The sequence below is a fragment of the Dipodomys spectabilis genome, unplaced genomic scaffold (genome assembly GCF_019054845.1).
Source record: "Dipodomys spectabilis isolate Male_0828 unplaced genomic scaffold, ASM1905484v1 ptg000122l, whole genome shotgun sequence".
Classification (NCBI taxonomy): Eukaryota; Metazoa; Chordata; class Mammalia; order Rodentia; family Heteromyidae; genus Dipodomys; species Dipodomys spectabilis.
In genome coordinates, this window is record NW_024870799.1 from 2,186,089 (window position 1) to 2,196,292 (window position 10,204).

Below are 10,204 nucleotides of genomic sequence, written 5' to 3' on the forward strand. Positions count from 1 at the left end.
TATTATATTGGTCTCCTTTTAACTGGGAAGTTATAGATTATTTCTTTTTATACTCTAACTTGGAACAATGATCTGCTGTCAGTTATTTCTTCTCTTCCTCTTCTTTTGCCCTTCCACTTACATTATTTTTATTTAAAGAGACATACTTGAACTTGCATTTCTAAATTCTTCAAAATTATCTGAATTTCTTCATATTTCTGGAAGCCTCCTAAATCTTTCTCAAGGGAATATTTTGTTACTACCATTTTTATCCTCTATGATGTCTTCCTGCCTAACTCAGTGCAAGAAATACATTAGACTTATTCAGGTATCTCAACACTTGTCCCACCATCAAAAATTATCTTACTTAGAAATCGTGATTTTAGTATATCTGGGGAGGTGGCATCTGTCATTTTTGTATGACCCTAATGATAGTTACATCCAATCATGATTTAAACCAATATGCCACTCAGAAGATGAACAAATCCATTAAACACACACACGGTGGAATTCTATGCTTCCAATTAATAAGGAAATGGAAAGACTTGGAAAAATCCTACTAAGAAAAATAAGCAAGACACAAAGAAACAGATTCCATGGTTTTCCTCATGTGTAATAATTAGGTAATGGCTAAGATAGTCCTAGCGGATGAGCAGAATGGCTCAATAGCTATGTATATATAACCATATAAGAGGATGCTGAGCAAAATGAACTCCTAGACATGGAAACAGAGGTTTTTCTTTGTGGTTATTGTTTTTACAGTACTATGTGATTTCTTTTAGGACAAAGGGCAAACCAATGCAATAGCAATACTCACAAGACAACATGCCGGATATTCACATTACAACTTGTGAGGGATATTGAGGTGAAGTAAAAGTGTGAGAAAAATGAGGGAGGGCATAAAAAGTTTGACTTTTAGATATTCATTACCTTACAATTACTGCAACACCTTCTATATACCACCTTGACCATAAAATTAAACTTAAAAATAAGCTACATAAAATATAATTTCACTATATTTCTATAGTAAATGATATTCTATGTGTATTACATTTTTTTAAAAATGAACAATATTTGACTTCTAATTTGAATTAATTGTCCCTTTCTTTTTCAGATGGTCATCAACTTGAATGCTATCAAACTATACAAACTTTTCAGAATATACTTGCCATTATTTTTTTAATAAACATTATTTTAATATTGTCTCATACTAAATAAAAAATAGTTCAATTCTCTGAAAACTCCTAATTATTAAAACTGAATATTTGTTAAGAGGACAGAATATATGTGTTCTACTAATTACTCATTTTTAAATTCTGAGTATGCCATACCAGAGATATTTAAAACAGTGCCTGTATGCATTTTATCTAATTCTGCAAGAGATGCAATTTCCAATGGGGCATTACATATTTAAATGTCAACAGAGAAACTAGCCACATTGTGGTAGAAGATAAAACTATGAAGTATCTATTATAATTAATTCCTCTAGAGTAAACATTTGTTCATCATAGTAAGCTATTATTTCAATGACAATCAATACCAAAATTTTATGCAGTAAAGTCATTCTAGCCCAACAGTTTCCACCTTGTAAGCTGCACCTTAAAATTCCCTAAATTCACAGCATGACTAGCTTATCACTACTGTGAAAAAATTCTACAATTCTGCTAATTTTATGCCCTTTTTATTGTTGAAAGAACACTACACTAAATTTTGCTGCATCGTTTTCCGTCAAGTGGTATTCTTGAGATCAGAAAACTTGAAAATATTATTTATACTTATCTTTTCATCTACCATAGATATTCAAGAGGGAAAGATCTGTATATTATGGTTCAAAGCCCACCCAGCCAGGAAGGTTCCTTAGATTCTTATCTCCAATAAACTGCTCAGGAAAAGCCAGACACAAGTAGCACTGAGGTTCTATTGGTAGAGCAGTATCCTTGAGCAAAAAACAGGCCCAGGGACAGTGCCCAGGCCCAGACGTCAAGCCCTAGGACAAACAAAACAACAAAAACAAAATGAAAACAAACCCCAAACCTAGTATTTTTCTCATTGTATACAGAGGTATATAATTAAGGAAATTTCTTCCTATGTTATGTACAGGTAGAAGAAAAAAGATTTCAAACAATAATTCTCTTCATACCATGTTACACAAAAGTCACAAAACATGGCTCTTTTTCTAAATTTATAAATTAATACCATCCATTTATTGTCAACTTTTTCTAGATTATTCACATTATCATGTTATACATCTACTGTTGGAATTATCTATAAACTAAGTCCTAATTACAACTCTCTTGAAAGAAAGATTATTCTAGACAAATAGAATGCCAGAATCATTTGTGAATTGGTAAATTAAAACTTCTACTTAAAAAGTATTTTGTAGTATCCTATAGAATATGAAATTACAAGCAAAAGATATTTATTTTAAATATAAATTCTAATTTAGTAAGGTCTACAAAGTCCTACATTAGATAACTTTGCTGTTTCTCCTGGCTTAAGCTTTTGTATTCCTTCATTATTTCTTTGGAATCCAACAGAATGATGCTAAAATTTTAAAATTTTTGGTTCGGAATCATGACCGATTTTGCATCTAGAAGTATTCTGTAATGAAGAGAGCATTTAAAACATGACTGAGGATGATATATGAGTTGTATTTCAATAGGAAACATGACTTCTCAAAACATGACAAAATTTGCCCAAACTTCCAACTGTGAATTCCTTTCTTGTTCTTTGGTTTGTTTTATTGAAGCAAAATTATACTACCTAGTCCAGGGAAGGTATTACTATTTAATCCACTCTCTAATCTCCTGTATTAGTCTGAGTGCTAGAATTCCAGACTTGTATTGCATTGCCCTGCCATAGTTTGTTGGTTTATTTGATTGAGAAACATACTAGTAATTCTGAACTTCTCTGATGATCTTATCCACGACTGACTGTTCAAACTGTTTCTCTACAATTTTCAAAGATGTTCTAACATTTGACACAGGATATGAACATTTTCAGATGCACCTGCAGGGGTATCTGATTCATTCTTCCATGGATCCGATCCCTTTAATAATTATTACTTGGCTCTTTTACTATCTCTGGTCACTACTTATGTAATAGTCTCATGCTTTTGGGGGGAAAGTTCACTTGACGACTTTCTAATATTAAAAATTATCACTTGATTCTAGTCTTACTCAGGACATATTTTCTATTGTTTTCTAACTTTTCTACACATTTTGAGAATTGTTTCATATGTGTGTTTGCACATATAAGTGCTTCTGTGTGCATGTAAATGTTTGTATGTATGTATGCAAAATCCTCAGGCTATTATTCAGCACTCTTGTTCATAACTAGTATCCCATCACTTGAGCCATTCATCCAATGCAGCTTTTGGCTGGTTAACTATAGGTAGTGTTGCAAAGACTGTTCTGCCCAGGCTGGATGCAAACTGAACTTTCCAGACTCTTTTATATTCTTAGTTTTTATTTTTTCCAGGAGTATGGTTTTAAGCTACAAACATTTTTGTGAATGTAAAGTCTAACCTGTAGCCTAGATTTTTAACTCAAGAATTCATACAAAGATAGATGAACATACACATTACACATCCTGAGTGTACACTGCTAGAAATGTGATCTTAAGCCTGGTACTGGTGGCTCAAAATTTTAATCCTAGTTACTCAGAAGGTTGAGATCTGAGGATTGCAGTTCAGATCAAGCACCAGTACGAAAGTTTTTTGAGGCACTTAACTCCAATTAACCACCTGAAAACTGGAATTGGCACTGTGGCTCAAATGGTAGAGTTCTAGCCTTGAGCTGAAGAGGGGAGGGACATCGCCCAGGCCCAGAGTTCAAGACCCACAACCATAAAAAAAAACTGAAAAAGAAAAAGAAATGTGATCTTATCCACTAGCTCATTGCTACTATATTTCCTGCTCTCTCAACATTGCATTTTTTTTTTCCAGTTAAGTCCATGCTCTTATATCAGACTTGTTTTGGAACCAGAATTACTTTTCTGTTCTACTTTTTACAAATTCGCATGATTAGGTACCATGATTTAGATCTAGTAGAAAACAAGAGTGGCCTCATCCTTCAGGTTCCACTTAGTAGTAATGCTTTCCCTACATCACTTCCATAGATCTACATACTGGCCTTGGATTTATTGTTTAAAAGTTGTCTTACTTGAAGAGTTTTCTATAGTATATTGAACCATTATAATTAAGCACAAAACTTCTTTTTCTCCTATTATTCCTATTGTTTCTCCTACTGCTAACTTATGTACACTTGGGAAATAATGCACAAAACACACTCACAAAAATTTTTCTGAGAATATTCTTCCCACATAAAATTGATCTTAATTACAGAGCACTTAGAAAATTTGAACTTAAAGCAGTCCAGGATGTTTTTTTCATGTTTTTTATTGTAAAAATGGTTTAAAGAAAGTTAATGAGTACATTATCTATCAAGCATTGTTACCTCCCCTTTGGTTTTTCTCCTATAATACTTTTCTTCCCCACCAACCTAACTCCCTTGTCCCCTCCTCAAGTTGTGAAGCTAATTTTCTACATAGTGCCATGTACAACTCATTGTTACAATAGGTCATACTGTATACTTGATTAAGCATTTTGTTATTTCCCTTCCCCTCTCCACATTAGAAAAATGTATATGCAAGATGCAGGTCTCTGACAATAAATATAGTGAAAACAGGGGTTATACCATGGAGGAAGAAAATAGAAGAGAAACAAAAAAATCACATACTACATGTTAGATACATTAAAAAAATAACAAGCAAGAAAAAGCAAGTTGTGTCCCTATCTTGGGTTCCATTTCACTTAACATCATCTTATATGGCCATATGTATATGAATAAGGTTTTATAAGCCATGCAAATTCCATATTTTCTCGTTATGAAGTTATCTCTGAAACACATGTTACCTCATGTCCAAAGATATAACTTGTGCTATTTCAATGAAGCCAGAAAATACTCATTTTACCTGGAGCAGTACCATAGATTGCTACTGGAACTAAGTGGAAGCAACTGTTATTGCAAGTGGAAACTGATCCCAAGAGAGGAATTGAACATAGAGAAATGACAAATTTCAAGGTAATTTGTGCTGTCCTTTTATGGTACAAGAAAAGAATCCAAGGCCTGAAGGAAACTCTGTCCCTGACTTTGTCAAGTGTGTCTTTACTTATATAAAACTTGTCTGTAAACTTCTAGTTGAGAGTATAACAAAAGGAAACAATATGCCATTTGAAGGCCAACATAGAATAAAAGGAAATAAATTTGTTTTAAAAGTGCTCTCCTGCAAAGAACAAAGATTTGGGGGTTTTAAAGAGACATGCACGGATATTTCATTCCTGAGATGATTCTCCTGTTGCAGGAGTCAGTTACCCAATTCTTTAGTCTGATCCTGAGTTCTCCACAGCAATAAGTATTCCAAAAAGCAGGATCCAGTGAGTACGATCAGCAAAAGGAGCCTCTTCTCAAACCAGTGCTTTAAGGATAGTCTCAAAGAAATATGTGGTTTTTTTTTTCATTTGCTTGTTTGTTTGTTTAGTTTGTGCTGATTTGGGGGCTTCAACCCAGAGGGTGGACCCTGTCCCTGTACAGTTGCCTTTCCTGTCCACCTGCCCCCAAAGCTAGTACTCTATTGCTTGAGCCTAAACTCCACTTCTGGCTTTTTTAGTATTTAATTACAGATAAGAGTTAGACAGACTCTCCTGCCTGGGTTGGCTTTGAACTGAAATAGTAATAAATCCAATTGACTTCAACTGTATGGACTTCTCTTTTGAACCAAGAAATATTAGATGAAGTTTATTATAAAGCTAATATTTGACAATTTTTAAAAGAAGAGGATATGTCCAGCAAAGAAACCATAACTTAAATAACTCAACAAAAATAGGTGCACTGAATCATTTTGGAATTATTTTTTCTACTTGGAAAGATTACTATTGACTTTGTGGTTCCTGTTGGGGAAACTTAAAGTCAAATTTGCACTTTTTTTGTTGGTCGTGGGCCTTTAACTCTGATACTGGACCCTGTCCTTCAGTTCTTCAGCTCAAGTTGAACACTCTGCCACTTTTGGTACAGCACCACTTCTGGGTTTCATTTGGTTAATTAAAGATAAGAGTCTCATGGACTTTCCTGACCAGGCTGGTTTTGAACCACAATCCGGTGGTCTCAAATTTCTGAGTAGCTAGGATTACAGGTGTGAGCCACCAGCATCCATCTTATATTTGCATTTATGTGCACTTATTGACACTATGTAGACAAAGAATGGAAATTTGAATCAAATGATGACATTGCAAGTTTTCAGAAAAATTGAGGTAGCAATAAATTTATCTCCTTTTCCATGTTGCTTCATTAATGACTCATGTGTCATGGGACTCTTACATTAGCATCCTCTGCTGTCTGCATTTGTCAACTTAGTATCAGAAATTGTTCGTAGAGAAATATAAAAGACTGAGATTTTTAGAAAGCAAAGGAGTTCAGGTATGAAAGTACAGCATAGAAGGATATACAACCTATCACACAGAGATTAAGAATTATCCTAATTACTGGAATACTAAAGGCAATGAGGAATAATCCTAGTTGATGACTAGTTCTTTAATAACCAAAAATGGTTCACTGGAACATTTTGTGGTATAACTTAGTTATTATCATTTATTCCTTCCATCTGGAGTTATTCCTTCTCTTCTGTAAAAACTATTAATTAGCCTCTGCCTTTTTGGTGCCATGACTTACCAAAAAGATTTCCAAATCTCACTTATACTACCCTTCTGATTGTGATTAGCAATGACCACCCAAAAGCCTGGAATCTTTGAATTTCCAGAATTAATCTTCACCTGACATCTAAGCACATTCTTCGCATTAATTGCCATGATTTAATGAACAAAAGTTTTTTTTTTTTTTTTCAAAATTGTATACTAATATAGGTAAAGTACGTGAATTAGGGACTATTGTCAGGTATCAGTATGGAAGGAGCAATGGTATATTCCAAGTATGAGTTGTTTATTTTGCATTTACTAACTAAATGTTTGTTGTTGTTGTTGTTGTTTTGCCAGTCCTGGGGCTTAAAGATAGGGAATTATTCTTCAGCTTTTTTTTTTTGTTGTTGTTGTTGTTCAAGGCTAACCCTCTACCACTTGAGACACAGCACCATTTCCAGTGATTCTTTTTCTGTTTATGTAGTACTGATGAATTGAACCGAAGTTTTCATGCATGCTAATCAATCACCGTACTGTGAAGCCACATTCCCAGAGTCCTAAATGACTTTCTTAAGATGGCATTACTTTTTCATTCCGTAACTATGTATCATAATTTTAGCCAGAAATTTTTGCTAGAAAAGGTCATTGAACACAATACTGAGTCCAGCAAGGCTAGATGGACAATGAATAACCGTCACGGTCTAGCCAGAGCACAGAGGGGCTTACCTCATGGAGCTGGAACAACAGACTGAGCGAGACAACTCCTGACCCACAGCCCACCACCAGAATGAGAGGGCCACATTGGTTCCAGCCACATGGGGATGCTGGGCCACCTCCTCCAGCACCCATTCGATAAGTTCTTGAGAGAGAGAGAGAGAGAGAGAGAGAGAGAGAGAGAGAGAGAGAGAGAGAGAGAGAGAGAGAGAGAGCGTCAGAATTACACTTAAGTGCTGGGGGCTCAGGCCAATAATCCTAAGTACACAGGGGACTGAGATATGAGGACCATGGTTTATAGACAGCCTGGGCAGGAGCATCTTTGAGACTCTTATCTCCAAAGAACCACCAGAAAACCGGAAGTGGCGCTATGACTCACGTAGTAGAGAGCTAGCCTTGAGCTGAGGAGCTCGTGGACAGTGCACAGGCCCAGAGTTCAAGCCCCACAACTGACAAGAAGTGGACTTCCCACCACAAGAAGTGGACTGAATAGCACCCATTGTCCTAGGGAGCATGGCAGAGAAGTCAGGCTGAGCTTCCTGTCAGGTCTCTCTTTTTTTTTATTATGAAGGTGATATTCCAAGGGGTGGGTCACAGTTACATAAGTAATAAGTACTTTTTTACAGTGTTACCACTTCCTCATTTTTTCCTGCTTCCCCCAACCCTGATATCCCATTTCCCCAAAGTTGTAAAGTTCATTTCTAACATAGTGTTTAGTGTATATCGCTATTGCTTTGGTTAATCTTTGTCCGAACATTTCTGTGATTTCCCTTCCCTTCCCCAAATCAGATAAACTTGTATATAAGACAAAGGGTACAGCAATAAAAAAACAGTGACTACAGGGAATAAACCAAAATGGAAACAGTAAATAGAAATACATAAAAGCAGTTCACTATACAATCATCTTGTATCCATTTCTTGGAGCTCATTTCAATAAGCATCATTTTCTATGGTGACATGCATATAGCTATTGAGCTGTTGTGATCTTTTATAAGAATATCCCAGACATATTCTAGTTTTTTTTAATGAGTGAAAACATGTAGCCTATGATTCTTTAGGTGTGGCTTGTTTGACGTATTATGTTTTCCAAGTCTTTCCATTTCCTTACAAATGGGGCAATGTCATTCTTTCTGATGGAAGCATAGAATTTTGTTGTGAATATATATGACATTTTCTTGATTGATTCATCTACTGAGGGGCATCTGTGTTGGTTCCATATCTTAGCTATGGTAAATAATGCTACAATTGACATAGTTGTGATAGTAACTTTAGTGTGGCTTTGTCTGTGGTCATTTGGGTAAATGTCCAGGAGTGGGATTGCTGGGTCATAGGGAAGATCTTCTAAGGAACCTGTATACTTCTTTATGGAGTATTTGAACAAGTATACTTTTCAACCAATAGTGCAGTAACATTCCCTTTTGGCTATATTCCCACCAGACCAGCATCTGTTATTATTAGTTTTCTTCATAATGGTCATCAAACTGGGGGGAGGTGGAATCTCAATGTCGCTTTTATTTGTATTTCTATGGCCAGAAATGTGGCATATTTCTTCATGTTTCAATTCACCATTCATATTTCTTCTTCAGAGAGGTCTCTCTTTAAATCTTTAGCAAACTTATTAAGAGGGTTGTTTCTTTGAAGATTTGTTTTTGGGGGGAGTTAACATTTGGGGCTCTAAATATATTTGAGATGTAAGACCATTGCCTGTAGCAGAGCAAGTAACTAACTTCTCCCCATCTGTGGGCTTTCTATTTATCTTTCTATCTATGTAAGTTCTCTTCTTAGATTTGGTGTCTGTTAATTTATTGAAACAACCAATTCTGTTTTGTTGATCTTTTTATGTTTTAGTTCGTCTTTATTTAGTTATTTCTGATTTTTTTATTTGTTTCTGTCTTCTGCTTTGGGTTAAGGCTTGTTCCTGTTTTCAAGAATTTTGAGGTATATAATTAAAAGACAGACTTCAGATTTCCCCAATTGCTTGATGTAGGCACTTAGAGCTATAAATTTTCCTCTAAGTACTGCACTTACTGTTTCAAAGAGGAGTTGGTATTTTGTGTGTTCAATTTGTTAATTTTCAGAAACTTTCAGATTTTCATTCTAATGTATTCAGTGCCTCACTGGTCATTCAGCAATGTGTTGTTCAGTCTTCATGGGTTAGGGATTTTTTTTTGCTTTAGCTTTTTAATTCTAAGTTTATTCTGCTGTGGTCTGACAAGATATGGGAATTCAAATAATTTTTCTTTCAATTTGGATAGAATTTCTATGTGACATAGGATATGTTCTATTTTGGAGATTCTTCCATGAGCTGCTGGGAAGAATGTGTATACTGATGCTGAATGTATATTCTGTAGATGTCTGTTAAGGCGAAGCGTTTAATGTAGTTATTTAGGTCTTCAGTTTCTTGGTTGTGTTTTTCCTGGATAACCTATCCATGCATTTCAATGATGTGTTGCGATGTGTTTTTAGGTTAAGTAGTATTTGGTTGATGAAGTGGGGTGCTCCAGGATTCAGGACATTGATTCTTAGACTTGATATATACACCTAATGGAGATGTGCCTTTATCAATATATAATATCTCTTCCTAGTAATTTTATTTTGAATTCTATTTTATCTTATGTTAGTACTGTGGCCTGTTTATGGTGTTCATTTGCTTGAAAATTTTCCTTCCAGCCTTTCAGTTTGAGTATGTGTTTGTTTTTGTCAATAAAATGTGTCTCTTGTAGATACTACATGCGTGCGTCTTGTTTTATTATACTACTATTTAGTCTGTTTTTTATTTGGAAAGTTAATTCCATTGATATTAAGAGTTAAGACTGTGAA